Source organism: Rhineura floridana, chromosome 9 (genome assembly GCF_030035675.1).
Source record: "Rhineura floridana isolate rRhiFlo1 chromosome 9, rRhiFlo1.hap2, whole genome shotgun sequence".
NCBI classification, from domain to species: domain Eukaryota; kingdom Metazoa; phylum Chordata; class Lepidosauria; order Squamata; family Rhineuridae; genus Rhineura; species Rhineura floridana.
The window spans coordinates 40,920,606-40,926,605 of NC_084488.1; the positions used below are offsets into that span (position 1 = coordinate 40,920,606).

At 43.0% G+C, this 6,000-nt stretch overlaps 1 protein-coding gene across 1 annotated transcript in view; it reads left to right on the forward strand.

The window, feature by feature from the left end:
- Positions 1-4,792, forward strand: part of IRF2 (interferon regulatory factor 2) — a 65,840-nt gene extending 61,048 nt beyond the window's left edge. The window contains exon 9 of the transcript XR_009757785.1: positions 4,556-4,792. The gene's annotated coding sequence lies outside the window, so the exon portion shown is untranslated. The remainder of the gene's footprint in view (positions 1-4,555) is intronic.
- Positions 4,793-6,000: the final 1,208 nt, after the last annotated feature.

The window sequence follows — 6,000 nt, forward strand, 5'->3', positions numbered from 1 at the left end:
ACTCCAAAGCTCCAGATGACCGCACCCAACGGTTTCATGTAGATGTTGAAGAGCATGGGGGACAGAACTGACCACTGTGGAACCCCATACTGGGGAGTCCAGGGTGCCGAGCAATGTTCCCCAAGCACCACCTTCTGGAGCAAACCCGCCAAGTAGGAGTGGAACCACCGCCATGCAGTCCCTCCCACTCCCAACTCAGCCAGTCTTCCCAGAAGGATACCATGGTCGATGGTATCGAAAGCCGCTGAGAGATCAAGGAGAATCAACAGAGTCACACTCCCCCTATCTCTCTCCTGACAGAGGTCATCATACAGGGCGACCAAGGCTGTTTCCGTGCCAGAACCAGGCCTGAAACCTGACTGAAATGGATCCAGATAATTATGTGGTTTTTGTAATTAGTTTGTTATTGCTTTGTATTTTATTATTATATGGAACTGTCTTGAGAGAATAGTTAAACTCTTTTAAATAAATAAAGCTATTTGGAGGTAGGGTTGTATAAAAATGGAATCAAGAAGAGACAACTGGAAAAAATACATCCCTACTCTAATTCATACATTCACTAATAAGCATAAAACCTTGAGGTTTAAGAACGTACCTATAGACTACAGGTATTTCTATCAAACTTTTAAAAGCAGAGAAATTGGGCAGCTAAAGTGAATGTACCAGGGGAGCAGAAGACCTGACCTCCTCTCTGAGATATTGTACTGCCCTACAAATTTGTCAAAATGCAAACACAATTTGGGTTGGTCTTTCACAGTCCAATCCACTTTTTGTGTAGCTTGGAAGAATTTGGTAAAGTTGGGATTGGGTGGGTGGCCGCTGGGCAGAGGGAAGGCCGCTTTCCTTTCCAAAGGGAAAACATTGTTAACAGTATCATTATTTTTCAGGCTTTCCCCACCTTTTTATTCTACAGTGGACACATGTAGTCTCCCACCCAAATTTAAACCAAAGCTGTCCCTGGCCACATCCACACCAGATATTTATTCCACTTTAAACAGTTGTGGCTTCCTCCAAAGAATCCTGGGAAGTGTAATTTGTGAAGGGTGCTGAGAGTTGTTAGGAGACACCCTATCCCCCCCACAGAGTTACAATCCCCAGAATTCTCTGGGAAGAGGGGCTGACTGTTAAACCACTCTGGCCACTCGAGCTGTGTCAGTCCATGTTACAAGTATCCTACTGGCAACTAGTACCATCCATATAGATAGAGTTGGAAGGGACCTTGAACGTCATCTCGCCTGCCCACTGCTCAATGCAAGTCAGCCACAGGTGATGCATTCATCCTTATTCCTCCTGTAACATCACCCATTCCTCTAACCAAGGTTTCTGTTAGTTCTGTAATCCTGAAACAAAACTCTTTACAGTATTTCCCTATAGTGTGTAATTTCACCAGTGCAGAGCTCCAGCCCCTCCACCTGTCAAATGTGTGGGCAGCTGTTAATGCACCTTGTTGGTTCTCCATTAGTGGCAGCCAGCAGAAAGTCCCAACATTTAGTGTTCTAGGGGCAGCAAGGGGCTGAGACAGCCTAGGATCCATTGGATCCTGAGCTGGCCCCCATGTGATGATATCAGACCTAAATCCAGGCCCAACTGCTGTACATAGCTGCCTCTCCCCTACTCTCTGCTCTAGTCAGCATACTCAGCAGAGCTGCAGCAATGGCCTTGCTGTTCTGTTAAGCCATGCTGGGCAGCAGCCAGGCTAGGATTGCACTTTCATAGAGTAACAGCACAATCCCCATATATGTTTCCTCAGATGTTGGTCCCACTGTGTTCAATGCACCTGACTTGCTAGTAACTGCAGCCTAAGAGATGCTGAAGGCTTACTACTACCACCACCACTTTAGCTTCTGTCTGTCTTATAGCCCATATAAGTACTTTAGTCTAGTACTGGGTGCCAAATACTAAAGATCTCAGCTGTTGTTTTTTTAAAGCAGATTTCTATCTCCTAAGTCAAAAAAGATATAATTAAAACTGTGTGTGTGTGTACAGTGCCGGGGGGGGGATGCAAAAAGCCAATGAGACGTTGAACAGAATTTCCTGGATTTAGGAAGGAGTGTGTGAAAAGATATTCCATGTTCTGCAAAGCTCCTAGCCCCTTCTCATGTCTTGTAGTTGCAGAATAGATTGTGCAAAATAAGCAAATATATCCAAGGCTGCTTCATTTGCCCAATTTATTTCATGTGTCAGATTTGGGTTTTCTTAGTGCAGAATTTGGACCTTTAAGCTGCAATCCTAGCTGCAATTACTTGGGAGTAAGCCCCGCTGAACCCAATTAAACTTATTCTCAATTAAACAGGCATAGTAGTGTGCAGTTAAAGCAGAGTTCAGAGAATAAGAACCTATAAGAGACTGTTATGCTTTCACTCTTAGTTGCCCCACAAGATTAGCTCTGCAGTTAAAAGGCAATTTTAAATCCCTTTTCATACTTCCATGCACAAACATTTCATTCTTTGCGTCTGGAAATAACGTTAACACTGGGATGCTGTCAAAGGAATTGGCTTAGAGTGACATCAATCTTTTTAAAGGTGTGGGTGGGGAAGGTTTTTTTTTAAGCTTCTTGCTTAGTTCCACCACTAAGACTTGCATCGGAGCTCACTTCCCTTTTAAGATCAGGAGGAAAAAACACAACTGGGAAAAAAGAGCTCCCTCTATTTGTCAATGGAACCTGAACTTAAGTTTAAACAATGCTGACACCTAGTGGCCACACTCCACTTAGATGACTTTAAGACTTGCGTTGCTGGATCAGAGGAAAATTTATCTAGAAAAACTCTGGTTTCCAACAACAGCTAGCCAGGTGCCTCTAGAAGGAGCACAATATAAAGGTGATGGCAGTTCACTTGTACAGCATCTTATACATGTAGGTTCTATTTAGCCACCATGGCTCATACATATTCATAGATTTGTCCCTCCAGAAATTTATCTACTCCTTTTTGTGAATTAAAATGAAAGGTGATATATAGGATTTTGTTTTGTTTAAGAAAATATAACTTGATCCATTTGTAAATACATTTGCAACCTTTTTTTCTAACAGAGCTCCCTATGTACAAGTTTGTTCTTCCTTTCCTTTCTCTCCTATTTTTCAAGCTGCATATACTTTGGACACATAATGAGAAGACCTGATTCACTAGAAAAGACAATAATGCTGGGGGAAAACAGAAGGGAGTAGAAAAAGAGGAAGCCCAAACAAGAGATGGATTGATTCCATAAAGGAAGCCACAGACCTGAACTTACAAGATCTGAACAGGGTGGTTCATGACAGATGCTCTTGGAGGTCACTAATTCATAGGGTCGCCATAAGTCATAATCGACTTGAAAGCACATAACAACAACATTGTAGAACAACTCATACTCTCTACCTTTGCATGGGGGCAGGCCACCACATATGTAATGCTGCTAACTAACATTATCTGGCTTATAGCGTGACAAAGAAAGAGAGCAAGAGCAACTAAGATGCACCACTGCAAAATGCACCAACAGGTACTTTAACATCAGTCACTTTACAGGCAGCCACCAAGAGCCAGCTGTGCATAAATTCAAGAAAGCCAATTGAACTACTGAGCCATAAAGGAACTGGATAGTGTCTCTGGACTAACAATCAGTAGGACTGCAGACATATAACCATAAACTGACAAATCTCTTCTTGGGGCTTATCCATTCCAGACATCAATTTGTTTCCTGGGGAATGAATTCAGTAAACCTTTTCTGTTCATTTTCCTTTCTTGCCATTTCCAGATTTCCTATTCCCCTTCTTAAGGGCTGTAGCACACTGCCTGTCAATCCTTTCATCCCAGGGCAAACACTATCACTTATTTGCAAGGATGGGGAGATCCATGCCTAAGCCCTTTCCCAAATTACCCTTGTTTTTCTTAGACTGCGCCTAAATTGCATGTAGCTTTATACTATACCATGTTATTAGACAGACTAATTTAAAGCAATGTTTGTTATCCAACGTTATGAATAGTTTAGATCTGAGCTGCTCTTTGTTATCCCCCCCCATCCTCTCTGTCACTGGAATAAACTTTTCAAAACTGCTTCAGTCATCCTCTAGATCAAAATGTTCAGCCAACTGTTTTAGCTCATTAGGAATGGCAGTTAGTTTGTTGGCTCAAGGGCTCTCAGCCTGCATTTCTCTAATTATTCAGCAATTAAAATCATGTGCAAACCAGGCAATTAATCAATAAACGAAAGGTGGGGGATGGGAAGAGTGAGACGAAGTTCTGGCAGTTTAGGAGGTTTATGTAGGTAATAATCTAGGAGATGTTTCTCATTCATGCCAAATGATTTAAGTGTCTGTATTGCCCGAGTATACAATGACCCACATGACATAATTGATGTCTTCAGTCTAGTTCTCAAAGCAAGTGTTTGTATCACAGTTTCACCACCACAATGTTCCCTTTCAAGGCCATTTGTCTAGAAAGGCTAACATAAGAACATCAGAAGAGCCTGCTGGATCAGGCCAATGACCCATCGAGGTCAGCATCCTGTTCTCACAGTGGCCAACCTGCAGAAGGTATGGAGATTGACCCACTGATTTTTATTTATTCATTGTGTTTTCTAGGTCAAGGCAAATCTTTGATCGTGGGTGAAGGAGCTGTCTTACTGAAGCAGAACAACCATCTATTTATCCTAGTAGTATCTACCTTGGCTGACAGGAAAGGTCTTCCCCATGTCTGTTACTTGATGTTGCACATTTTGATAAGTTAGGAATGTTTTTATGAAGTATATACTTATGTATGTCCTTTCCATGTCAAGTACTTATGCACATTCTTCCTTTAATGCTTCCAGTCAATCTTCCAAGTATAAACGTTATACTTTTTCTTTATAAACTGCCATTACATTTCTACAATATTGTCCTGAAATGTATACCAGTTTTTAATGCCCTCAGTGTTTTATGAATCAGTTGTAAATGGTGACTGAGGAATGAAAATAACAGTCTGTTGCCAGGAAAGATGCAACATGCAATGTTAGCTTTGTCACAAAGTTTGGTACTTCAACACTGCAAAACTATCATGACCCCTGAATCTAGCAGTGATCTGGACATGAAGTCAGAAGCTGCAGGGGTATCAGATGAGAAGGGAGGGCTGGGTCAGGTTCAGGGCTCAGAGCTGACTGCTGAACACAGGGAGAGCAGTGCCCCTGTGTCTGTTGGGCAGGAGCCGCCCGAGGAACCTCCCAGACTACCCAGGCCTATAGGGCCTGCAGTGATTGTAATAATTTAGAGACATTTCCTTACAAGAAACATTGGGATGGGAGTTTAGAGATTATCCCTGAAGAATGGGGTGAGGAGGTGGAGCCTGACTGGCTAAAGGAGCTCCAGGAGAAACATGTTGTTGTAACTGCTACTTAATAAAATGACCTTGTCAACTGTTGGCACCATATATTGAACTCAGACATATTACAGGGCCAGAGCCTGGATCCTCACAGGCACCTTCCCCTGAGCGTGAAGAACCAGTTGCCTCTCACCACACATCACCATTCCAGTGCCCCTGGAGGGAGGAACAGAGGAGGAGTGCACGTCTACAGGCCAGAGGGTTGGCCCTGAAACTCTCTACAGGGGAGTGGATCCTGGAGAAGGTAGTTTGGAGAAAATGGCTGACAAGGCCTTATCTGATCCCAGTCTTTATTGGAGAAGTTGCTCACTCGGAGCTATCCATGCCCCAGCAATCTTTGACCAACCTTGTCTCCATAGCCTTGCTGTTTTCTCCTTGGGATCTGCCATCTGACCGGAACACGACAAAAACAAAACTGGCAGAAGAGACACATGTCTAAGCCTGAGATATCTAATCTTCTTGGAACTATAATAAATAGGGCTCAGCGAGACTGCCATGAATGCAACCTGACTCTGGAAGAACACCCCAAGATCAGCACATACCTGATCACCAATGTTACAAGATTAAGGCTTCTCTGATCAAGTGCTGACAACCTGCAGGCAAGATTAAAAAAAAGTGTGAAAGACAGAGGCATTGAGTAATTGTGAAAGAGCCTAGACAGAAGACAGCATCT